The sequence below is a fragment of the Corvus hawaiiensis genome, chromosome 28, assembly GCF_020740725.1.
Source record: "Corvus hawaiiensis isolate bCorHaw1 chromosome 28, bCorHaw1.pri.cur, whole genome shotgun sequence".
In the NCBI taxonomy this organism is placed as follows: Eukaryota; Metazoa; Chordata; class Aves; order Passeriformes; family Corvidae; genus Corvus; species Corvus hawaiiensis.
Window position 1 is genome coordinate 7,303,597 of NC_063240.1, and position 26,552 is coordinate 7,330,148.

The following is a 26,552-nucleotide window of genomic DNA, read 5'->3' on the forward strand; positions in this document are numbered from 1 at the left end:
ACGGTGTCTCACACCTTCCACAGTCCCTAATTTTACCAGTTCATTCTTCACACCCGCAAACACAGCATGAAATAAATTCGAATGTAACAAGATTGCACTTCCCTGGTGCCATGAGATGTGCTGCAAACTCTGCCTACTCCAACAGCAAAGCCTTGCATGGGAACAGAATATACCCAGGGTTCAAAATCTCTTCAGAGGGCAGAGGATGGCTTGGGGGAGTGGTAATGGCATGCAGCGCCTTTTATCTCCAGGTGAGCAGTTAAAACTCAGCCAGGTGAGCAGCATCTATAAAGCTGTTACTACACGAGGGCTGCGCAGAAGCCAGCTCAAAATGAGGATCAGTGGCTTCACTCCAGCTCTTGGCCGACGGGTGTCAGACAACGTGTCACTCCTACACCTGGCACCGCAGGGCAGCCCCCAAAAAAGCACCAAGGACGGGGTTGTGCAACCTCCACTTTCTCCTCTGCACGTAGCCGGGTGACACCGGCGCTGCTGCTCTTTTTGGCCCGTGCCCACACGCCGCAGACAGGGACGCTGGGGCAGGAACCAGAGATACTGGATCTATTCCTGGCATCGCTGCCGACCTGCCGCGGGAGCTGGGCGAGCCTCGCCTCTGCTGCTGTCTCCTCGCTTTTGGCTGAATGATTCAACCATGGCACTTCATCTCTTTTCCACAGTGGACCCTAAAACTCTTCCCAGCAAGGAGCTGCATGTTGCTATTCCCACTCTGCAGACAAGGAAGCCAGCAGATTGCCATTCCCCCAAAGGCTGTTTTTCTGGCACGCTCCTTAGAGATTAAATCTAGTGGAATAGCTTTGCCTTACAAGAATCTGTACCCACAGGGCAGACTCAACAGCCAGGGTAAAGAGGGTTTTTGAAACTTGCTGTGATCAAGGTTAAGAAACATAATAAAACACCATATCCTGCTTTTCCAGCTCTTCAGGGTAATGAGGGATTTCCTCATATATCTGCTGCAACTGTCACCTTTGCAGGAATTTAGTGCTTAATACTAAATTCACTCTCTGTCTGCACACTGAACCTACAGCCGGTTTATTTTGGAACCTCCACCTCCCAAAAAAACCGATGCACGTCTCTTCCAAGTCCAAAGTATAACTGGGCCTTCTCTGGTTTCAATGCCTTTGATAAATCCCTGCTTTGGCTGCAGGAGGAGGCTGCAGAGCAGCAGGAGAGCAGAGCAGGAGCCCCGACACTGCCTCACTCCCTCGGTTCCACTCCGACTGGCAGGAGGATTTGGAAGAATTCTCCGGGAGGGGATGTCCCTCTTCCTGCACTGGGAATCAACGACACACTCCCGTGCTGATAAAAGACAATGATCCCTTCCCCTCCCTTCTACGCGGCCGGTTCTCGGAGCAGTAACACGAAAGGAAGGCAAGCGTCCCGGGGATGGTCGGCGAAGGAGGGAAGCGCAGCCGCGGAGCCGGAGCAGACCCCTCCTCCAGCCCAGTCCCACCTCGCTGAGCCACTCGGGCCAGCCTCACTCACCGCCCCCAGCCCGCACCCCAGCCCTCCTCCGCAGCGAGGGAGCGGCGAAAGGCACCAATCCCCTCCAAACGCTCCTTAGTCTGAGAAAACGCAAATCATGAAGAAGCTGTTAAAACAGCCTAATTCGCCCAGATCCAGAGTTTGCACTTCTTCCTTTCTGGCGAAGAAAAAACCCTAAATAAACCCAAACCAACAGTGCTAGCCCTGAAAATCCCAGGGCTGACAGGCCCTTGTGTAGCCAGGAGCAGCCGCCCGTGGGCTGCAGCCCCACACCAACAAACACTGAGCTGGTTACCAGAGGAAAAAAGCGTCTCAGCGCAGGTGGTTTGTTATTCTCAGAAAGTATCTTTCCAGCAGATGTTCCCCTGTACCATGTGTGGCAATCCCAGTGTGCTTGAATTTGTGATTTTTCCTCCGCTAAGTGACGTTTTCAGGAAAAGGGAAATTAAAGGATAACAAGATGCAGCTATAGAAAGCTAGAGCTATACAGGCTAGAGAATTCTCTTTTTTTTTTAGGAGAAAAACCATAATGTTAATGTTAGAAACCACTTTTCATATATAGTAATGATCAGCTTAATCTTTACACTTCTTTCCTTAGCTACAGGAGAGTTCTCCAACAACGAACAATATAAATTTAAACTTAATTTCAAGTGTTGCTGTAACTGCCTCCAGTCAGACCAACTGCTGTGAACTCAAGTCAGAGCCTTGACATAAAAGTTACCTGAGTTACCTGCAACAGAAAAGTTCTTTGCTTTTGCCAAAGTGAGAAAAGGATAATAAAGGGATAAAATGTGGTTATTTCTCAGGAAAGTTCCAGCTACACAGTTCCTGTAGCTAAACGGAGCTTCCCCCCCCCCCCCCCCCCATCTATTATGTTTTTAAAATTACACATTTTAGACAAATCTGCATCTTGAGCTTGAGCAGTAGCCTAATAGCTAGCAAAGAAGTCATGTAAAGCCGAGAAAATGAGTTATATTTAATCCTGGGAACGACGCATAGAAGTTGTGCAATGTTTACACCGAATAAATTCTATCCGTTAACTCAAAGGCTCCAGCCCGTGTCCTGCCCAGCGCTGCCGAGAGCATCGTGCACTCCTGCAGCCCCGGGCTGCCTTTAACTCATTAAAAAATAAAAGGCATTTCCAGTACGGAAAGAAAACATGGAGTAAGAGGGGTAATCTGGGGAAGAGGGCGAGCTGGAGAGCTGGTCCTTTGTACGGCAGGCGAGCGCCCCAGCGCAGGGAGATGCTGGATGTGGTTCTCACATTTTCTTGTTTTGCAGCAAAACGCTCCTGCGAGCCCTTGGCTGGGGAAAAAGGGGGAGACGAAAGGGGAGAGGAAATGGGAGAGGGACGGGCAGAGCGAAGGGAGGGGGAGAGAGACGGGGAGAGGGAAGGGGAGAGGAAAAGGGAGCGGGAGAGGGAAGGGAATTCCCTCCCCAGCGCCGCCCCGCAGCCCCGCTCCCGCCCGGCCGAGCCCCGCTGCCCATCGCCCGCAGGCAGAGCCCGCACGGAGCCGGGCCCCGCCCGCCCGCGGAGCCCCCCCGGCGGCCCCCGAGACCCCCGCCCGCCCCCACGGCCTGTGCGCGTAGGGGAAACAGTTTCCCCTTGTTAAAGATGCGTTAAATAATTAAATTTTAAAATCCAACCGACCGTCTCGGACTCGTCCCGCCACCGGCGGGGTGCGGAGGCTCCGCGGCGAGGGCGGCCCGGGGACAGCGCTGGCGGGACCCGCCGTCCCTCGGGCCCGGGGCGCCGCGACCCCTCGGCGGAGGGAGGGACCCCGCGACCCCTCGGCGGAGCCCACGGCGGCCCGGCCGGGCAGGGGCGGGGCAGGGGCGGGGCCGGGGCGGGGGCGGCTCCGGGGCAGCGGGGCCCGGCCGGGGGCACCCTGACGGCAACCCCGGGAGCGGAGCCCCGGGCTCACCGCAGCCCGCTCACTCGGCGTCCCTCCGAGCCTGCCCTTGGGGTTCCCTCAGACCCTTTGGGGTCTGCACCCCCATTCCGGGTCCTTTGGGTCCTCTCAGACACCACCCCGTTCCACAAAGCTTCCACAGTACTCCCCAGAATAAAGGGAAAATCCCCCTTGCTGTGCCCCCAGCACCCCGGTCACGTCCCCGTTCACCCGTCGCCCCAAGGCAGCCTCGTGCCCAAAGGGGAAACTGAGGCACGGCAGCGGGTGCTGGGATAACCCTTGCCTTGAGATTCATGGCAGTGCTTTTGGCCATACAAAGCCCGGCACCGCTCATCTGTGATGAGATAAACTCTCACCTCTAAAAACACCAAAAAAAAAAACAAAAAAAAAACAAAAAAAAAACCCAAAAAAAAAACCATCAACAAAAGCCACAACCTTCTTCATTTATTTTTCATGGAGCTGCACAGCCGTGCTGAGCTCTTGCAGCCATCTGTAAAGGGAGAAGGTAATTCCTAGCCTAAGGACTTTAGAGTTTAAATAAGATATAAACGCAGCGTGAGAGGACAGCAAAGGGAGCGGCGAGAGGGGGTGTGCAACAAAAGAGTTTCTTCAGAGGGAGATTAGGATATCACGATTGCGACGTATACGCCTTTGCATTGACTCTATATGGGATTTCAGAGCAGCTCTGTTATCTCCAGGCAGGAACAAAACACTCTGTACTTGCTCTTTTCCAAATCATACCAAAAGTTGGAACCGACAAGGAAAAAAAACCACAACAAAATTCCTTCTTCCCTCTGCTCCCCTCCCAATTTTGCTCATGTTTTTTTTTTCCTTTTCCACACAGAGAGATATTTTTCTGGTGTTTTTTTTTTTTTTTTGAAAGCTCAGGGTTGAAAATCCTCGGTCATTTGGGAATTCTCGGAGCCAGCGGCCGTAGCGGGGCTGAGCACAGAGAGGTTCTTGGCAGGCCCTGGCAGAGAGGGCTGCGCTGGAGCATGTGCCTGGGAGAAGGGGGGCTGCGGGGGGGCAAAAGAGGCCACATACATTTTTAGAAGAAAAAATAAAAACGAGGAGAAAAAAAAGCGTCACCGAGGCCTGCCTGGCGCACACGCCAGCACTGGGGGCTGGGAGCGGGGGAGCGCGGGGAGGAGAAAGGCTGAGTGGATGGAAGTGAGGATCCAGATTGAAAACAGATGGGATTTTTCTTGCCAACCTGACATCCGAGACCACGGGAGGCGGGGTGAAACTTCCCTTCAGAGAGGCTGGCAGCCAAGAGATATGGTGGGGGGGCCCCCCAAAAAAAATCCCAGTTTGGTTTGAAATCCCTTCTCGTTCCTGCTCGGCTGGGGCTCTGGGGTCGGCAGAGAGGAGCCCCCTGGAACTGGGTTGTTTTTAATACTTTGAGGGGTTTGATTTTACCATTAAGTGTCTGATTCATTTGTTCCTGCCTGCTGGAGCTCAGCCCAGCCTGGCAGTTAATACTTGCCCTGGGAGACATTTTAGGGGCATTTTGCACCCCCACGGATCCCTCTGCGTATGCTCACGAGGGAAACCCGCGTCCGTGCACAGAAATAACCCCGCAGGGCCCACAGGGCACAACCTCCACCCCGGGGGGAGCTGGGATGCAGGAAACATGCTGGAGTGGGGCTGCAAAGATCCACATTTCCATGTAAAAAGGCACCATAAAATGCTGGAGGACCTCACACCTCTTGGCACAGCCCTGGCACCTGAGCTGGCGGCCTCCAGCAGCCCAAGCTGCGCAGGTTTAAAAAGTCCAGGATCAAGGACAGGAAGATGCTGGAGTGTGTCCAGAGAAGGGAACGGAGCTGGGGAAGGGGCTGGAGCACCAGGAAAGGCTGAGGGAGCTGGGAAAGGGGCTCAGCCTGGAGCAAAGGAGGCTCAGGGGGGACCTTGTGGCTCTGCACAAGTCCCTGACAGGAGGGGGCAGCCGGGGGGGGTCGGGCTCTGCTCACAGGGAACAGGGACAGGAGGAGAGGGAACGGCCTCAGGCTGGGCCAGGGGAGGTTTAGGTTGCTTCACCAAAAGGGAGGTCAGGCACTGGCACAACTGCCCAGGGCAGTGGTGGAGTCCCCATCCCTGGAGGCACTTAAAGCCATGTGAATGTGGCACTTGGGGACATGGGGCAGTGGTGCCCTTGGCAGTGCCGGGGGAACGGCTGGACTCACTGATCTAAGAGGGCTTTTCCAACCTCAAAAATTCCATGATTCTAAGCTGCAAACAAACGATACAACAGTCCCAAAGTGACTTAGCAGTGATTCATCCAGGAGTCAATTTGTGGCTGGCCGGAGGCAGGGCTGAAGGAGCCGCCGTTGCGGGTCACACCTCCTGCCTCCCACTCCAGCCACACGCTCCACTCCTCAGTGCCACGAGGGACTGGCTGCTGCAAATCCCAGCACAAGTGGCAGGTCCCTGGTGATGCAGTGTGTGACGAGGGGGATTTTTTACCCCATTTTGGGATAAAAATCACTGCAGGACCGTGAAAGGTTTGGTGTGCACAAACCAGAGCCCCACATACCCCACGGGACTGGCACAGCTGCCCCTCCATCAGAACACGGGTGTCCTGTGGGGCTGGCAGGGACGTGGGCTCTGTGTCCCCCACAAGATTTCACAGCTACCTTGCAAACCAGAAACAAAAAGTTAATGGTGTGGGCTTGACCACATATTTTCCAGGGGCTCTGGGAGACCGGCTCTCCGCAAGCCGGCTAACACACACTCTTTTCATTCAGAGCTTTAAATACCCAATTGTGTCTGTTTTCAGCACGCTCATTTTTAGCATTTTAATGATATGGTCCCCAGCTTTCACCCTCCTTGGATTGGCCCCAGCATGGCTTTTTTTTTTTTTCCTTTTTTTTCTTTTTCCCCCCCTTCTTTTTAACATCGTGCAGAGCGAGAGGGGAAAGGGAAGAGGGTTAGCAAGAGGTCACACATTTCTCCTAACCCAAGTGTTTTTCCAGCAGGCAGGGGGTCCTGCTGGCGACAAAGACGGAGCAGCCCCTGGGCTGTGTTGGCTGCAAGTGCTGCCCCTTCTGCCTCGGTGCCCGGCGTGGGACGGGCACGCTGCCCTCGCCCAGTGCTCCACCCAGGGACCTTCCAGGAGAGACAACGGGCAGCAGTGCCCATCCCCTCGCCCCAGCACGGCCCAAACCTCACTCACCACAGCCAGCCCTGGAAGACAGAGTGTGGGATTTGCCATTGCAATTGCTTTCCCTCCTTCTCCTGTGGACAGAGCTTTCCTCTGGCTTCCACTGGCAGGATTTTGCTTGGCTACGCTGCTCTCCTCAGGGATGGGCAGAAGACCCCATCTGCAAACAAGACCTGGCTTGGGTCGGCTCTGCACCCCCAGCAGCCATCACTGCACTGACACAGCAAAGCTGCTTTGGGTCCAGGCTCAGCAGCAGCATCAACACCCTAAAGCTGCTGGAGCACTCTGCACACTGCCAGGAGAGCCAGGGAGGCAGCAGGAGACTCATGGCTGCACCTGAGAGAACCAAACATCCCCATTCCTCAAGCACACTCAGCTCTACTTCCTTTTGGATGTGCCGCTGTGACCCAGCCCCGAGGGACGTCCTCTCCTCCTGTCCCCACCACACCACGTCAACATCCAGTGCTGTCCCCGTCCCCTCTGCCCCAGCTCCACACACACCCTGTCCCTATCAAGCACCTTTACAGGGTGCTTCAGCATCAGCCGCTCAGAGGATTTTTATCTTTTTTCCCACCAAGTAATATCGAAATGATATTTATTAAATTTGCTCTCTAAGTCCCTCAATCTGCTCCATAATACAGTGAATCTGCGAGGTGGTTTCACTGATCCCGCCTCAATGAGACCAGATTAACACAGATGATCCCGGCTTTGCGGCTCCCTCAGCCCGGGGAGGGTCAGAGGTTGTGCAGAAAGGCAAAACCCGCTGGCAGCGTGGAGCCGGAGGAAACCACGTGGCCTTGGAAAATGATTTCCGAGGTTAATTCCAGGTGGAAAGGAGGGAGCACTCAGCGTGGATGGAAAACCCGTTCGCCTCTGTATTTCAGCCTCTCTTGCTCTTATCTCCCTCCTCAAGCACATTGACTGCACCTGCCCCCACCCCGCTCCCCAGCAAGACGCCCATTAAATCTCAAATCAGCTCCAGAAAGGTTCATCAGATCCATTATCTCTGCATTCAGCTAAATTATGAAAATCATTAAGATAAGGAGGCATGGAGTCTATTAGTTTCCTGGAGAGGATGCTTTACAATTCTTTTCCTTCTGCTTCCACATTTAATTACCTTAAGTTTCACAGTATTTAATTCCATTTATTAAACCTTTAATATGTAAAAACAAAACAACAATAAAACCCACTGCTGGTCGCCTTTCGGGAGGGTGCAGAGCCAGGGCCCAGCTTGAGGCAATCCTCCATCCATGCATGGACACTCACAGCTGAGCTGGAGCTGTGCTCATGGGGGATGCATCCACTAATTAAAAAATTAAGGATGTGCCCAGGAGTCCGCGCAAAGGGAAATGAGCAGTGCCAGCCCAGGGTTCTCCCGTGGGCTCCCCCAAGCCAGGCTGGTCCCTGAATAACCCAGAGAGATGACACAAAAAAGCAGTGGGATTGTGGAAACTATATTTATTCTTTTCTACAATTGCAGGAGCACGGTTAATCTGCAACGCCCCCGCCCCAGGAAGCCCCAGCGGGGACGGTGCTCCTGCAGGTACACACAGGGATCCACGCTCGGTTATTTGGGTTTTCCTCCTGGACAGAGGCTATTTTAGGGCACTGATAGCGAGCCTATGGAAACAGCCAAGCCCCCACATGCTCCAAGCAAGGTCAATGTGAAGCATTAGCTGCTCGCTGGCTGCATTTTGCCTTCCCAGAGATGCCATTCAGCAATGTTGGTTCCTATCAGAGCAGCATCCAAAGCCCCTTATCCGGCAATGGCAAACAGCCTGTGACCCTCACGCTGGGCTGTCTCTGCCATCTACACAGGACAGATACTGAAGAAAGCAAATAAAACCAGAGGCACAGCCAGGGAAGAGCCTGGTGCAGGGACACCAACTGTGCCATGCATGGAGGGGAAGATGCCAAGCCCAGCTGCTGCCCAAATCCACTCCCTGTGAGCACACAGACAATTACAGACCCACACACAGCATTTCCAAACACCTCCTTGCAGGAGATCTCAACATTTGGACAACTTATGGACAACTGAAACTTTCTGTGAGAAGCTGGGGACAATCATGGAGCACCTTGAGCCATTCCTAAATGTCCAAGACTAGGCTGGATGGGGCTTGGAGCAACCTGGTCTAGCAGAAGGTGTTGGGGGGTTGGAACAAGATATTCTTTAAGGTCCCTTCCAACCAAGCCAAACCCTTCTGTGATTCCATAATTCAGACACTTCTCTCCAGCACTTGCACAGCACAATTTGCAAATGCTGCTGCCTTCAAGGCCTGTCCCATCATGCATCCAAACAGGGCCCCACAGCTCCAAGCACTGCAGTTTCTTCCCATCGACATCTTTTACAGCATTAAACCTCAAACTTGGCCGGCATTTTGCATTTGGTTTCTAAATCACGAACCACTCTGGAAAAGTAGCACCAGGAAGAAAAAAACAACTTGCTAAAGTGTTCCCCAGCAGCATATCCACAGACTTTAATATAAAAAAGCTGCTGCTAATTTAAAAAACAAATGTTTAAGCAATCAAGCATGTTTATTTAATTTGTCCTTTCTGTGCCAGAGAAGGGCCGGGCCGCTCGCAGCGGCTGCCACGCGACGTTATCGAGTGTTCGTGGTGAGGTCCCTGCCTGGTGGGATGGGGGCAGCTGGAAGCTCCAACACAACCCATCCCTTGAAGGGGAGCTCAGAGAGGCTCCCTTGGGATAGTCCAGCCTCACACCCTGAGATGAAGACATCTACAGCCTAAGAATGAGACTGAGGATTCAACCCACTGCTGGCACCCAGCATGAAGCAGGTCACAGAGTCAGGGAATGGTTTGGGCTGGACTGGCCTTTGAGATCACCCAGTTCCATTCCCCTGCTGTGGGCAGGGGCACCTTCCACTAACCCAGCTTGCTCAGAGCTCCACCCAACCTGGCCTTGAACAGTTCCATCCACGAAGATGGGCATCCCCATCAATTCCCCACTCCTACAGAAGCAGTGAAATGTTAGTTCATTTGCCATCACTGCAGACCAGAGGTTCTTCATTAAAAAGGCCATGTGTTGCTGTGCTTGCAAAGAGGGTGCAGAACACACAGAGACAGGTACAGGGGAACCCAGAGCCCTCAGGTGAATCCAGCTGGAAAGGGCCAGTGGTTTTCATAGGGCACATGCTGGGCACAGTTCCTGAAAAGCCTTGAAAAGCCTCCAAAGGCCCAAACCCACTAAAAACTGAACAGTAACCACAGGACAGCAACTCTGCAGATAATCCAGATTTCTCGTAGATCCCAGAACACCTAAAAGGACCCAATTTTCAGAGTACAAGTGAGTCCCCAGAGAGGCTGGAGAGCCCCATGCTGCTCTTCTCAATGCTAGAAGGGCTCAGACCTGGACAGCAGATCAGAGTCTCCTTTCCCACCACAGCACTGACAGGAACAGTGACGTTTTGGAGAGGGGGTGGACGTGCAGGATCGTGAGGGAACCCACCATAGGCAGGAACTCAATTCAAAGCCTGTCATTATCACTGGCTTTAACAAATCGCTCCTGGGCATGGCAGGTACTTTATTAATTTTTCCCCCATGCAGCATCGAGGGTGACCGAGGAAATCCAGTGGCCTGTTGATTTGTTTGCCTCCCTGGCCCAAAATAACTCACTATTTATTTTTAAGCAGCAGAACGCACCAAATCCTCACATCGATGCGAAGGAGCTGGAAGGAGATGCCACACACACCCATGGCACCAGCACCTGGACAGAAGGTTTCCACCTCATTCTCTGCATTGGGAAAAAGCCAGGCCCAAGTCTCCCACTTGCCCTTCAGACATGGGAAAACTGAATAAAGGGATTTTTCACTCCATTGGGTTTCTCCTGGCAGCCGCGTTCCTGTCGGATTCACCGCCCGCCGTGCCTGAGCTTTGGTCTGCTTGAAGTTCAGGGAGGTTTTGGGTACCTCAGCCTCAAACACAGCCCCTGGCCTGGAACTTCTCTGTGCATCCCTCTGAGGCTGGGGCCAGCTCAGGTGCCCACATCCCTCTCGGAGCTGAAGCTGCTCTCCTGTCCCAACGGCCGTGGTTGTTCAAACGGGAGGATTCAGGATTCGCTGTGTGCCTTCCCCTGGGATTGCTCCAAGCAGCAGCTGATGCACACGGACACGTGCAAACAAAAAACGCAGCAGCCCTCCTGAAGAAAAGGCCACTGGGGCTGCTGGGCGGGTGTTCTGGTGGTGATCTCCTGGGGGCTGCACAGGTGAGAGGGAGCAGAGGGAGAACCCAGTCCGAGGACATCCACAGGCCGGGACGTCTCCTGCACAGCTCTGCTTCAAGCCCCGCAGGAAGGCGGTTCTCAAGTCACACAACCCCAGCAGAAATCACACGAGGCAGCTTCGCCGTCTCCATCCAGTGAGGCCCCTACTGATGACCTTTATTTGTGTTTTTTTAAGTGCCATCTCCATTCTTTGTAGTTACTGAGAGTGTTTTCCATATGAGCAGCACTGAAGAGTCTTCCAGAGCCTGCAGCCATGCCACACTGGAGCCTGCTGAGCAGCCAAGCAAGACCCGCAGAACCCCAGCACGGGCTGGAAGCTGCCATGAAGACTACGTGGGCAGTACTGGATCTGCCGAGAACTTGGGACAAAACCACTGCTGGGGACAGGCGAGGCTCAGGAACACAGCACAGACGGAAGGAGCTGCAGCAGAAACGTGCCACAGCCGAGGGGACACGGGGACAGAGCGGGAACAGCAGCTCCAGTGCTGCCAGCACTGCTGGGCTGGTGCAGGTCCCCAGAGCCCCCAGGCAGTGGCTGCTGGCAGCCCTCGGGCAGGGAGCTGCTCTCCGAAGGGAATTGGCTCTCCCCATACACGCTCCTTCATGGAGAGCCCTCTTTGTTTTCTTTCTTTAGAAAAAAGGAAAAGGCGAGGGAAGCAACAGCGCCGTTTTCCAGGGACCCAGGACTCCTCGTGCCCAACCCCAGAGCGGAGTTAAACTGGATTAAATCTGAACAGAGCTCTATAGCAGAGCCCGACAGCAGAAGGAATCCTACACGCACACGCTTCCCCCTGCTCCCTGGGGATGGCAGAAGGGACCTGGGGGCGCATCTTGTACCTGCCCCCACACCCCTGGATAACATGACACACCATAAATAACAGGATGCTCACCTGTGGCTGAGCAGCAGTGCTGTGCACTGCCCCTCACACAGGCAGTCCTGCGGGGCAGTGGCACGGGCCGGCTCTGCCGTTCCCTGCTCTGTGCAGACACGCCGGGACTGTGCCCAGCGCCGAGCCCGGCAGCTCTCCTGGCACTGCCCTGCCCAGACATGCCTGGGCTGTGGGTTCTGCGGGGAGGCGTTCGCAGGGAAAAGGGAGACCTTAGAGAACCTTCCAGTACCTAAAAAGGCTGCAGGAGAGCTGGGGAGGGACTTTGGAGGACAAGGAGGGCAGGGTTAGATGAGATATTGGGAAGAGATTCTTCCCTGTGAGGGTGGGGAGGCTCTGGCACAGGCAAAGCTGTGGCTGCTCCTGAATTGCTGGAAGTGCCCAAGGCCAGGCTGGATGGGGCTTGGAGCAGCCTGGGACAGTGGAAGGTGTCCCTGCCCATGGCAGGGGTGGCACCAGATGAGCCTTAAGGTCCCTCCCAAACCAAGCCATCCTGTGACTCCATGGCTGACCTTGCTTTGCCACCGTAACATGCTGAGGTGAGCAGCCCATGGCAGCAGCAGCACCTGATGGAGGCAGGTACAGACTCTGCCTTCCTGATTTGGGAGAGAGCAACAGCAATTGCCACCTGGGCCAGGCTGGGGTGCAGCACTGGCAGCTCAGCTGTCCCATGCCTGATGCAAAGCCCCATCTCTTCCAGAAGTGCCTCCAGAAATGCACTGCTGGAAATGCAGCAAATATTACACACTGCTGGTAACACCCCTCCCTCTTCCTCGTGTCCCAGACACGCTTTCACTCCTCTTCCCACCATCCCATCAGCTGCCAGCTGCAGAGGGGCCTTGCCAGCTGACAGATGAAGCTTCAGGTTAACAAATCCAATTTGTCGGAGACAAAAAGCCAAAGCGTTTCATTTCTGATGGCTTTTTTTTCATAAAATTGCTCAGACATTCAAGACTTGAAATGTCACCATGTCACTCGGTGGCGGCTGAGGGCACAGAGCTGGAAAGGTCAGGAGAAGCTCTCCAAGAATCACCCTTGCTCAGTTTGAAGGGAAGGGGAACAGGGCAGACAGGGCCACCGTGATTGCTGGGGACAGGGAGGCCACCAGCCAACACACAGCCCATGCTCCCAGTCCAGCTCTCAGCAGAGCACAGGGGGATGGTGATGCCCAGCGCCAGACCATGAGCACCCACTCATGATTGCAAACAAGCCCCTTTGGCTCTTCTTGACCCCCAAACTCCCTCCACCCCACTCCCCTGGGCCCCAGGCCAGCTGGGACCATCGCATTTCCCTGAGCTTGAATTAACAAAGCCAAAGGGTTTTCCCCAGAGCCACTCAGGGCATCTCCCACCAGTGCAGGATGCAGTGGCAGACGGGGAGGCAAGGCAGAGCCCACCTGTATCGCACGAGGAGCAGGGAAGGCTCCAGCAGGTACCACTGAACCACAGCAGCACTTTGCCGGGACCTCTGCCTCCCCCGAGCTGAGCCTCGGAGCAGGGATGTCCAGAAGGGTTCCTGCTGTGTTATCCCACGAGCAGTGCTCAGGGCACTCTGCCCCCAGCCCCGAGGGACCCAAAAGCTGTATCAGCACAGCCGGGGCCAGTCGCAGAGGCCACGGGCACAACCAGGGCTGCGTTCCCCGCCAGGACACGGGGCAGGGAGCAAGTGCTGCAGCTCCTGGGCACCCCTCCAGCCCACAGGAACCCGAGACCTCCCTGGCGGGTGAATTTACTGCTGGGAACATACAGTTAGAGCCCGGAGGTGAGGCAGAACAGGACACCCCAGGGCCCAGCTATGGGACGTATGAGAGTGCCTGAAAACGAAAACGGGCAGTGTCTGTGGTGTCCATCTGTCCCTGGAGCCACCAGGCCACTGTCAGCGGCCTTGCCGCAGACAGTGCTCGGGCTGGGTGTTTAACTGCAGGAGTCTGGGGAGAACATGAGCTGCTGCAGGGTTCTGTGTCAGCCACAGCCTCCTCACAGGGCTGGAGCCTCTCAAATGCCAAGGGGCTGATTCTGACCTCTGCTCACACACAGCCCCAGCATGGGGGTCAACAGCAGCCAGCTGCAGCACCTCCCATCCCTCCCATCTTAGAGCATGTCATTGGTCAAAGCCTCAGGCTCTGGGCAATGCCCAAAGCACAATGACGTGATGCAATGCTAGAGCCCATGCTGGGACTGTCCCAAAATGCTGAAGTCCCATCCCAGAGCACAGCAGGTAGCAGGTGGGGGAGCAAAAGCTGCTTCCCACACTGGCCTGCCATACTCCTGCACAATTCCTGGTCCCAGCAGTGGGAAAGGCTCTGGCTTCTCTGCGCAGGATGATGCAGAGCAAGGATGCTGCTCCAGTTTGCCTCTCGGGCATAGGGGAAAACAGAACCCAAGGGAAGCACTGCCAGGGGGCTGAGCCAGGCAGCAGTGGGTGACCAGGAGCAGAGAACTGGGAGGCACGACTCGGGTCAAGCTTGGCTCAGCAGCAGCCGCCCACCCTACACCCAGTGCCACAACACCCACAGGAGACATTCCATGGGAACAGGGACAAGATGGAGCCTGGACTCTCCTGAGGCAGCAGGGAGCTCCCACTCCCACAGCACAGGGCTCCTTCCTGCGTGCTCCTGGGAGGGGGCGGCCGGGAAGCAGCTGGCACCGAGCGGAGCAAGGGCCACGTGTCCCCTCCGCCACCGCTCCGCACGGGCTGTTCCCGGCCCTGCCGCCTCCTTCCCGGCAGCGTGTCCCACGCGCCCGTCTGCCGCCGCCCGTTCCATCCTCCCCTCACCCCATCCCACCTGTCCCAAAGCTCTCCCAAGAGCCCCAAGCCTCCCCCGGCGCGGCGCTGCTTGGCAGCCGTGTGGGTTTTCCCGGCTGCTGCCCCGTTGTGCCAAAGCGCAGACTTCCAAAGGCTCTGCGATCCTTGCGGGTCCCTTTCAGCTCGGGATATTTTCAGATGCTGTGACTGCAAGCAGCCAGGAAGGTACCTCTGTCCTGCACTGCCATTATCCACACCCAGAGGCTGCGGCTACAAGCAGAGAGGCACATACAGATGGAATGGGATGGACAGACAGGACTCCAAGTGATGCCACCACTTCTGGCACTGCCTTGGCAGAGGGCACTGAGCAGCACACCCTTCTTGTGACTTCAAAAAGCCCAAGCCCAGAAATTATTTACATAGGCAAGATTTCACGATATGGGGTTTTTTCACTCCTAAAGGACTTCTCAGAAAAAAAATGGGTTTAAAATAGTGACTTCCAAAGAAAAATCCAAGTTGAAAGCCTTGCTTTGATTTTATTTTAAGACTAAAGCTCTCTGCAGAGTGTTCTAGGGCCCTGATGTGAGGACCACAAGCTCCTCTGATACTTCCTAGAAAAACTTCCAATTGAGCCACCCGTAAACGCTCCTTGTGAGAAGGTTCAGAGGGCCCGGAGGAGAACAAGGCTCTCAGGGGACACACACACTGCCCAGGACACCGCCAGGCTGCTCTGCCTTGAAAGCATCTCTCTGCAGGAGGCAGAATGGAGGATGAAAAATGGGGGCATGGATAAGGGATACAGCTCACTCAGAGACATTGGAAAACATCAAGGGTAAGTCAAGAACAAAGCACTGGGATGGGAGATCCGGTTACACGACAACACAGCCTAATTACAGCCTGGCTCTGGCGGCTTAGAAGAGAGAAATCCAAGCCTACGAGCTCTGTGAGCTGACCTGGCCAGCCCAGCGCTGGGGACAGTGGCTCGGGGGCACAGACCCCTCAGGAACACCCCTCTGCTCCCCTGCAAAGAGCATGGCAGGAAAGGCAAGAGCTGTTCCCGAGCTTCCCTTCCTGTGCCCTTCTTACACGCCCGGCACAGGTTGCTCTGGCAGCGGGAAGCGCTCGAGCATGCAGGGAGCTCACCCCGTCTGGGGGCACCCAAAGGCAGCACAGAGCCTGCCTGTCCCCCCCACTTCACCAGTCCTGCCCCCAGCCCCCCTAGATGCAGAGACACAGCCATGTCACCCACCCATGATAAGAGGGGACAGCCTAGTAACTACAGCACAGGATGAGGTAGGACATTGGGGACGATGCCCCAGGTGGGTCACACAGCAACCAGGAAGACCCTGCCAGCTGAAAATGCATCTCCAACACGAAAATTGCATGTCTTCTCTTCACCCCTTCCTCATTACTCCTTACCCAGTCCAAAATCCAGCTCCTTGCCACACCAGAAGCTCATGGCACCCATGTGGGCCCCCATCCCAGCTCCCACACCCCACGGCGGGCTCCCTGAGGCAGCAGGGATGAAAAGCCTTAGCTGTGAGAGCCATTAAGGATTTCATTCACCTTTCTCTCTTACTTCTAAGAAACACTTCAGTTCCTCCCACCTCCCTTCTTTTCCTCTTTTCAAAGCAACCTTACAGCTATTTTTAGATCAGCACATCTCAGCGCTGCCGGATGGGTGCCATCCCCCGCGTCACCTCCACCGGGAGGAGAAGCAAAGGGATGCTCCAGTTCTCCACACCTCTGGGGCAGCTGCTCAGCCTGGGGATTTTCAAGCTGCTTTCTGGAGGCATGACTGGATAAAGCATGGAAGCTGCCATCCCACTGCTCAAGAGCAGATGCTGAGAGCACAGCAGGTCTGTGGTCTTTCCCAAAACCCAGGCGGCCTCACCCGGATCCCCTTACAGGACCATCAGCACAGCCTTTGGGGCATGTAGTCCATGAGCAGCTCCAGGGGCCAGAAATATCCCTGGTGCTCCCACCTCGCGGCAGCAGACAGGTCAGCCTGCTGAAATCAAGGTCCTGAGACATGAAGGTGGTGGCTGGAGCTTCGTCCTCATCCCTCCCCGAGGAAATGGGACACGTGGTGAGGGTGGCTCGTGCTCCTGCCCCGCTCCGCTTGGAGCACAACTGTCAGCTCAGCCTCAGCCCTTGAGAGTGCCAAGTTGTGCTTTGGGCTCCTGGAAAAAATAAATCTTCTTATCAGCATGGTGCAACAAGTCCTTCCAGGAAGGAGTTAGCAACAATCTTGCTCGGCTGCTCTCCTCGGGGCTCTGAGCACATCCCAAAGCAGAGCCAGGGCTTGCCTGGTGGGGCAGCTGTCAATTCCAGATGAATGGTGCTAGGGGACTGCAGATCCAGGGATCTTCCCCTTCCAGACAAGTTTTGCAAAAGGACAGAAGTAGGCTGCAAGTCTCAGGACCTGGATGCCAGAAAGGAACAGAGGTGGCAGGAAATCCCAAACCAGCGGAAAATTCAGCTTGGTCTGGGTCAAATGCAGAGGAGGAAGTGGAGGCACAAGCAGAGGCAGAGGAAAACCCCTTCCAGGAGAGCAGCCCAAGAGGTCAGGTCTGTACGAGGCTTCGGCGATTCGCAACGCTTCGATTCTGACGTTGAAGGTCAAAACCCTGGAGATGGTCAGGAGCTGGCTCCCCAGAGGATGATTAGCCAACAATTCTCCCTGCGGAAGCAGAGCAGTCCCAGTGGCATGTGGGAGCAGCAGCTGCCACCTCCCACTGCTGCACTGGCAAAAAAAATCCATCCCGGGCACAGCAGATGTCACATCACCTTTGCTCTGGAGTGGGTGGCCGAGCTGGGACACGCTGATCCACCTGCCTGGGCTGGACAGGGAGGTGACCCCAAGTTCCCACAGTCAGAGCTCAGTGAAGCAGCAGCGTTTGGGGTAAAACCCATCAGGAGAGGAAGGAGACGAGCAGCAATCTGATGGAGGCTTCCTGGCTGCCGGCACTGCGGGGACACAGAGGCTGTGCTGGAGCCCCAAAACAGCCTGTGCCCTGGGATCACACTGAGCTGCCAAGGTTGAACCATTCCTGGGATTGCATTTGGTCCTGCCAGCTCCTGTGCTTGCTCTGGACTCACAGGGAGAATGTGAAACCACCCATGGCACGTGCAGGGCCATCGCTGCCCCAGCACCCTGGGAGAGCTGCATCCCCTCCTGCTGAAATCTCCTGGGAGAGGGGCAGGGATTTACCACGGGGTGAAAAAGGCAGCCCAGCTGCCCAGCATGGGGGGATTAATTGGGGTGGTGCCCTGTACCCCCAGCCAGAGGCAGGAGAGAGGCTGCATTCAGAAATCCCTGTTGGGTATTAACAGGGACACCAGGTTATATCCAATCGCCACCATTTTAGAGCCCTGAACCAAGCAGCCACATGTAAATACACCTGGGAAAAACAGATTTGCTTCTCATTTTATTTATCAGCCAGGGCTGGGAGAGCAGGGATGCATCCCCGAGATGCCTTCTCCTGGCTCCAGGAACGTGTTCATTATTCCCAGGCCGTGTCTGGCAGGGTGCGGATCACTCTCAGATTACAGATGTTTATCAGTGAACTGTAATAAAGGTGGGACAGTGACACCAAGATGAATATTATATTTCAGGAAAATTTAAATGAAATGATCCATCATGCCCAGCAGATCAGCACCACCCTCTGCCAAGCCCCGCACGGAGCGGAGCAGCTCCAGGACTGAGGCTCCGCTCTGGAGCCCCACAGTCACCTTGGCTCAGGGCTCTGGAGGAAAAGCAGCGGTGACAGATAAAGAGAAGCACTTTGGGTTTCCAAGGGCACACAGAGAAACAGCAACACGGACCGGCTGGGTGGCAAGGGAACTCCATCCTTCTCCAGCAGGGCAGTGAGACATCCCCGAACACCGGGGGACAAGCCCTGCTCCATTCACCGAGCGAGCCCCAGTCCCAGGCTGAGCACACCCAGAATCAGAGGGCCCTCGGAAACGGGACATGGCTCGGGCAGGATGTGGAGGGGAAGGGTTACAGAGTGGCTTTTCCCTTAAGTGAAATATTGCCACTGGCTCAGTGGAAGCAGGAGGTTGGTCCCTCCAGGGAGGAAGCTATCAGAAACCACTCTCCCTCCCAGCATGGCTTGCCCACAATTTGCTACCTGTTGCACTTTACAATCAAGCAAAACACTGGAAGAACTAAAGAGGACATTAAAAATCCAGAGCGGGTGCAGAGCGTGCAGGGCAGGGACACCGGGAATGCTCCGAGCTGCTGCAATCCAGCCATGGAGGCATTACACATTCATCTGAATTTTAAATACAGAGCATGATGACTGGCATCCTCACAACTGCCACCGCAGCCTCACACTACAGCTTTTATGGTAATTCACAGGGAGTTACCCACAAGGCACCGCAGAGATTTTCTTGGCAGCCATCCTAAACTAATTTTTATAGGTTAGTGTACGGTTATACATAAACGTTTAAGAAAAATAAAATGGCGACTTGGAGGGAAGGACATGGCTGGGAGGTTCTGTGCCGTGGCACGTGATGGTCCAGTGCAAAACACCACGGGGCAGAGGTCCACTGCCGGCCACCCCATGTCAAGGCCAGCGGACAGAAACACCAGTTGGTTCATAAACTGGTTTGCACTGGCTACCACAAGACCCAGCCCTCTGCATCAATCCTTCCCCAGCGCCTCTGGGTCTCCAGAGCATCCCCTGCCCTTTGCAGGCTGTTCCATTCAACCAGGTCCCACCTGGCCAGGAGACAGCACTCTGCCCGCTCCCAGGGGACCCACCGGTACCGGGCTGTGGTGCTCAGCCCCTGTCCTCGGTGCACCAGCCCGGAGGGGACAAGAAAAATCCCAAGGAACAACAAGTTGTTGGTAGAAACTACAGCACCCTGAGAAATACCCTTCATAGAATTGTGGAGTGGCTTGGGTTAGAAGAGACCTTTAAGATCATCTCGTTCCACCCCTTGCTCCCGACGGGACACGGCTCTGCCCACCACCTTTGCTTCCTGCATATCCTGACCGTGCTGGACACGGGAACTTCTCGTGGTGAGGGGAAACTGCTGCTCAGCTTCCAGCTCCTCTCTGCTGCCAATGGAGGGAAAGAGCTGAAGCCGCTGCCAGCAAGCAGCAGCACCTCGGGAAACAAAGGAGAGACGCAGCAGGAGGGAAGCCTTGAGCAGTGCAAGCCCGAAACAGCAGCACCCATCTGTGATTCACAGGAACCAGAACAAACACTTGATGATGTCAGAGCTGACGATTAGCTTAAAAAAAAACTATAAAAATCCTGAATTCCTGCAGCTTTTGCTGCACGCACACACGCATGTCACAGCACGGAAGCAGCAGGTCTGTCCATTGCTGCTGGATCACAACAGCAAAATGGAGGGAAGCATGACCAAGACTTTTAAGGAAAGAAGCTTTCAGACTTAAATCAGCTGTGGAGTTACTCACAACACTGATTTGGATACAGGGACACCTCGAAGAAAACAACTGAACAACAGATCAGAGGGAAAGATGGTGAGATTCAGCTCCAGCACCACAAAGAGACAAAGCACTGAATTCCTGACGAGGCAGCTATTTTCCCAGGATGGGATTATTGCAGTTTGAGAAGCCACATGCACCACGTCCTCCCTCTCCTGCTCACTATGTGCCATCCCAGCTGGCTGTTTCCATGCAAGAGAGATGGAGAGCACCTTGCCCCCAGCTTTGTGCCTTCTGCACCCAGAGCACGAGGTTACCCCGTGTGATTCCACACCTCATGTAGCACTGCCCACAAAGAGATGTGAAAGCAGGGGAAAACCCTGAAACAGCCTTAGGTAAAGTCAGGGCCTTTCTGGAGTGAGGATCTGGTGGATCTTGACTGTGAAGTTTGGATCTGATGTATCTCAACTCGTCCTGATGATGTGTTCCCTGGAGCACAGCAGCAAGCACGGGAGAGCGAACCATCCCCGAGGTCTGAGCAGACCAGCTTTTACCTGCTGTGCTCCCAGGCAGGCTGACCAGAGGAGCTCAATGCTCAGAAGCAGGATATGTGATGCATTCCCACCATCACATCCCCGCAGACCCCGTCCAAGACACCCCAAGACTGATGCAGAGAGACGGCAGCAGGAGAGGTGGGACCCGGTGGGACCCCCGGCACGGAGCACCCCAGGTACAGATTCACCTCTGAACCCTTCACTACTCAAACCCCAAAAGGCTTCAAAATCCTCCTGGAGAGAGAGACCCTTCTTGCAAAACCCCTGCAGGACCTGCCACATGTTGCAAATCGTGGCTGCAGCTGAACCAGCCGTGATCCCCGGGAAGGTGCGGACAGCCCAGCTGCTCAGAGGTCACAGTCAAACTGCAGCCTCCGGACTGGTGTAAGCCAGCACTGACAGAGCACTCACCTACAAATGGGACTGAAAACAGGGGATTCAGCTGCTGCTGTGCAAAAACAACCCTGACACGGCAGCAGGAATGGAGAACTCCAGGAGCTGGGCACAAATAGCCATAGGCTTCCCAACCTAAACCATCCCACAGCCCCGATTTAATCTGATTTATGCAAATGTTAAACCAATTTAGGTGTACACATTGTACGAGTTGCCTGGCCCAGTTTAATTTGATAGGTTTTTAAACCTGTTTAGACAAACTAATATCTGCTGTCTAATCTAGAGCAGCTCTTATTTTGTGCAAATGTTGCCAGGGAACTAGAGCACGGACGTTCTGATGGATCCTGGTTGTACAACACTCACACTGCATCAGCCTGAGCGATAGTAATGCATGGAAAACGGGAATGCTAAAATCCCATCTCCCTCAGGGCTGGCCATGCCCAAACAGCAGAGCTCCCAAATCCCATGCTGCTGCACCACGAGCTGTGCAAAGGCCATTCCCAAAGCTTTCCAAACCCACAATGCACAAGCCCAGGTGAGGCTCCAACAGCCCAGGACCACAGGATGGCAGGATCGGGACATGGTGAAGCCTCGCTTCTCTGGGGCGGGGGACAGAAGTCCTTGAGGGGCCAGGAAGTCCCAGGAAGAGGGAGAAATCCCAGCTTTGGGTTGTGTCCTGGTGTGTCCCCCTTTCCCAAGAGCGGGGCTGTCTCACCCTCATTATTCCTTTGGCTCCAGAGTCAGCAGAGCATCCCCGAATACCTCAGTTCTGCGCCTCCAGGTGTGTGCACAGCCCATGCCACGCTCCTCCACCCTGCACGTGCCTCCTCCTCGCACCTGGGCATCCCAGGGGGATGCACATCCCCATCCCCTTCCTCTGCCACAGCAGCTCCTCTGCCTCCTCCTGGGCTGTTCACACACCTGTGGGAGCCACACGCCTGCCCTCGGGAGCTGGTGGGAGGCCGGGAGCCAAGAGGCTTCACGGATTATAAAAAAATAATAAATAAAGTTCAAAGAAACTCACACCTCCCAACCAGCTCCTTATGGAGCCATGTCAAGAAGGCAACAGCACTCTGAAAATTCCTCTTTTTTCAGAGGATGCTGGGGCTGCAGGGGGACATGGCCGTCTGTGTGCAGGACAAGCAGCTCGGCACGGGCGTGTCAGATGAGCAAATAATCCGACAGCACAGGCAGCCTTTGCAACAGGAACGCCAAGCTCGATAAATTACAAGGCAAGACAATGATACCCAAGCTAGAAAAAAAAATTAGAAGTCCAAAAGAATTATGTTGGATCAGACCCAGAACTCCAGAGGGCTTATGAGTTGAAAGATGGGGGAAAATAAAAGACAATTTTCAGTTTCCTAGGCTGATGTCAAGGAAAAAAAAAAACAGCTGGTCAAGTTATAAAGCAAATAATCAGAAAGAGAGGACAAGAGTAAAAAAAAAAAGGTCTAACGAACAGAGCCTGCAGATTGTTCCAGCTTATTGTGTAATAAACTTTGCAGAAAGGAAGCTGGTCTGAGTGTTACTACTTCAGGGCTCACAGGTTTAAAATCGACCACAATTTTTAAAAAGCAATACTGACATGGCCAGAAGCTGCCCAGCCTGGCTGGCTCCTTCCATTCGCAAATATAAAATAAATGAAATATATGTCCTGGGGGTTCTGCCCAGAGACACCAGGCCAGAGCAAAGCCCCCAGCTCCTGACCCCATTCCCACCATCCTCTGCAGGAAGCAAAGAGCTTCACGGATGGAGGGAGCTGGGCCAAGGGAAGGGATTATTTGAAGTACAAGTCAGGCACATTTTTCACACTGTTGAAGCAATGATATTTAACAGAAGTCATTTACAGATTTCTCTTTTTTTGAGGAGAGAGTTATGAATAATATGCATGTTCTTATCAACTCGTATAAGAAGAATTTAAAGCTCAAAGTTCAGCAACTGTGGATTAAACTACTTAGCAGCATCTTTTTAATGCAACTGAGTAACCTCTCTCCTTACCATACGCTCGCACTGCCCACACTGACTCGGGTTAGATCTGGCTTCGCTTTATCTCGGATTCCTACACTCGCAATTTTATCTCTGTAATGCAAAAGAAAAACTGTTTCAGCTGGGAACAGAGCGAGTTCAAATCAAACCCATGTGCGGCGCAGGCCACAGGCCACAGCTCGCATCCATCACGGCAGCTCGCCACCCACGCAACCCTGGCGCCACGTGGGGAGCGCATAAACAGCTCAACAGGCGTTTACTACCTGGAGTAACTCTGCTCCGAGGAGAGCAGCTGCATGGGGCTGCCCCCGGTGCCAGCCTGGGGAGCGCCCCGCCGGGCACCGCAGAGGGATCCACGCTGGGAGGGACCCCCAGACCCCAGAGCAGCATGGGGTCGGAGTCTCCCACCTCAAAGCCAGCTCTGGGGTCCCTTAATATGGCCCGAGCCCTTCGGAGCTGTTCCTGTGCCCTGAGGAGCCACAAACAGCACCCCCCTCCAGCCTCAGTTTCCCCGGCGTGTGGCCACATCATCTCTGCGGACATCCCGCCTGGCTGGACCTCAACTGTCTCTCCACCCTCATTCCCACCTCTGTCCCCAAGGCAGCAGCAGAATTGAGGGTCTAACAGGAACCCACAATCCTGGAGAGAGAGAGCAAAGGCACGTTTTTCCTCTTCTCCTTAGGGAAGATGTCACACTGGTCACTCCTTAGCATCCTGAAAAAGGCACAGCAAACCTGCTCCCCTAAGGACGAGACGAAAGGGATGCCCCAGGAAGAGGCTTTGTTCACCAAACCTACATTTATCAACCCAGTGAGCACCAGGGAACAGGGGGACACAGAGACATGGGGGCCACAGAGGACCCAACCCTGTCCTGCCAGTGAGGCCAATGCCAGAAGACAACCACAAAAGGACCCGAGGACCTCCTGCCCGTCACCTCCATCACCCCATGCCCAAGCACATGAACGGCTCTGCTGTGGGGGACCCCTCTCCCCCCACATCCCTTGGTGGCATAGCTTCAGCTGGAAGCTCCTCTCACATTACTCAAAGTATTTATGACTTTTTCCCATTTGAAATATGGGCCTTTACCACGCACAGGAAGGAGGAGGAGAGTGCCAGCAAACCCGTTAATTTATAAGTCAATCTGGCAGGGAACAATTAACAGCTTTCCCCCTGCTGGGTGTGCAGAGGGGGGGTATCTTCCCCGTAGGAAGGGCAGGAGGGTCCCCTCATCAGCACACGCCCTGCCCTGCTGAACCCAACAGCCTTTGTGCCCAGCACCCAGATCCAACCTCATTTCCCTCACTGGGAGCTCTCACAGGGACAGCAGCCCTGTCCCCCCCCACAGCCAGGTCCCCTTCAGATTACACAAACAGCTCGTCCAGCCAGGTGCAGGTACAAAACCCCCAACACACGATTTATAGGGAAAAATGATATAAATCCGTAATATTTTGCCCTGGCCAAGTCAAGCTGCAATCAGCATTGACAGCCGGGAGCTGCGGGCAGGAGCAGAAGCAGGAGTGCCATGGGGAACGTCCCCTGCAAATTTCAGAGGGGTTTGCCTGGGGAGGGAACAGGCGACGCTCCAGGCACTCCCCTCACTCTGCAGGGTGTTCCCGCTCGGAGGAAGGGCTGAAACTCCCCCGTCAAAACTGCATTTTCCTCCCAACTGCAGAGAGTGCTTTTGCGGGAGAAAAGCCTCCCGGGACTCGGAGAGGGTGAACGCCCCAAGAGCAGAGATGTCCCCTACCCCACGGGGTCCAGATTCCATCCCGCAGATCCTGACCACCCTCCCACGGGCATCACCTCTACACCCACACTGCTCCCCTTATACCACATTTGCTTGCCCAGGAGGGGCTGGAATGGGATCCTCCTGGGGAAACACAAACATTATTAATCTTTACACTTATTGAAGGGGTGTGGGGGGGTTCACCCTCCTCGTGACAAATTCTGGCTCGGTGACACGGAGGCTCCGGGGCCAGCTCTTGCCTGCTGCAGGATGATCCCAGGGCTTGAGATTTCAGCTGAAATCCCCGAGGGCAGATGGAAAACACCACCTGCTGTCACCCCAGAGGTGTCCCGCTGTGACTCCAGGGCTGTCCCCAGCCCCAGAGCCCAATTCCCCTTTCAGAAGGGTGTAGCCCCCAGAGCGCAGGGGAGAGGCCCCCCCCCAACATGGGGACTTGGGTGGTTCTGGGGTGACCCACGTCCCTTCCTCACTACTGTCACCGAGCCACCCCACAGCCGATGACAGCGGGGCAAAACCCACTTGCTGGTGGGCTCAGGGGTGGTGGGAGGACAAGGCACCCCCGGTGCCTGGGGTGGGAGCAGGCAGCATCCCGGGGGACACAGCCGTGTCTCCAGGACGCGGTATCGCACAGGGGAACGCTCCGACGGCTCCTCCGACACCCGCATCCCGGCGGTGCTGCTCCGGGAGCGGCATCGGCTCCACCACCGGAGCATCCCAGTGTGCCCAGAGCCGGGAGGTGGAGAAGCCACCGAGCAGCACCCAGCACAGGCGGTCCCACGGTGCTGCTCCGTGGGAGCGCAGCCCCGAGCACGGGGGTGATGCCGGAGCCCCCACGGCCACGCGCGGGGCCGCACCCCGCACCCGGCGGGACCGCGCTCGGGAGGCGCCGGAGGGACGGGGCGGGGGCGCGATGGCAGCGACAGAAGAGCACGGAGGGGCGCCGGGGGTCCTAAAGCGGGGGCGGCGGGGGAAGGCACCGGCAGCGGGGCGTGGGACGGAGCGGGGCGCGGACACATCTCGGAGCGGCGGGGGACGGAGCGGGGCGCACCCCGGGAGCGGCAGCGGGGCGTGGGGCGGGCTCTGCCCCAGGACCCCCTGGCCGGGCTGCGCCCCCCAGGCTCCAGCGCAGCTCGGTGCCCCCGCCCGGTTCCGGGGCCGCCGCCCCGGCGCTGCCCCGCATCCCCCCGCCGCACGTGCCCGCGGTCCGGCGCGCCCCCTCCCCGCACCCCCGCTATAGCGCGGCCCCTTCCCCCCGCACCCCTCCCATGCGTCCCCCCATAACACGCCCCCCCATTCGCCGGTGCCACCCACCCGCGACCCCCCCATCGTCGCCGGCCGCACCCCCCGCAACGAGACCCCCGCCCGCCTGCCCACCCCCTCCCGAGCGCTCCCCGCTATAACGCCATCCCTCACCCCCCCCGCCGGCCACCCGCGCCCCTCTCCCGCGACCTCCCCCGCCGCTCTCGCTGCACCCCGATGTAACGCGACCCCTCCCCGGCGCAGCCCTCCCGCAGCCCCGCGGCTCAGCGCGGCCCCTCGGCCACCCCCGCGCGGACAAAGCGGCCCCACGCCCCGGCCCCGCTATAACGCGCCCCCGGTACCTGCCGGCGCGGCCGCCCGCTCCCATGCTGCCGGCGGAGGGGCTGCGACGGGCCGCGGCCGCCCTCCCCGCCCTCCTCCTCCTCCTCCTCCTCCGCCTCCCCGCTGTCCCTCCGCCTCCGCCCGGCGGCTGCGCTGGGGCCGCGGCGCGGGGACACTGCGGCGCGAGCTCCCGCCCGCCGGCCACTCGCACAGGTGATGTCATTCCCCGAGCCGCCGCCGCGTGACGTCACCGCGGGGCGGGACACCCCGAGCCCTCCCCGCTCCGCCGGGGGGCGCGGGGGCCGTGACGTCACCGCGGAGCCGCTGGGGCGCGGCCGCGCCTTAAAGGCGCCGCGCACGTGGGAGCGGAGGCGCGAGGGGCGCGGGGGGCGCGGGGGTCCTTGCAGGGCCTCCCGACACGTTTAATGCAGCCACC

At 56.2% G+C, this 26,552-nt stretch overlaps 1 protein-coding gene across 3 annotated transcripts in view; it reads right to left on the reverse strand.

Moving 5' to 3' along the window:
- PTPRS (protein tyrosine phosphatase receptor type S) overlaps nucleotides 1–26,324 on the reverse strand; it is a 149,129-nt gene extending 122,805 nt beyond the window's left edge. Inside the window, exons 1-2 of one of the 3 annotated variants that reach the window (XM_048287755.1) lie at nucleotides 26,137–26,151; nucleotides 22,801–22,881 (exon numbers count right to left, since the gene is read on the reverse strand). The gene's annotated coding sequence lies outside the window, so the exon portion shown is untranslated. Of the gene's footprint in view, nucleotides 1–3,154; nucleotides 3,313–22,800; nucleotides 22,882–26,136 lie in introns of those variants that run through there. The other 2 variants (XM_048287757.1, XM_048287754.1) reach the window with 2 other exon arrangements.
- Between the last annotated feature and the right edge of the window lie 228 nt (nucleotides 26,325–26,552).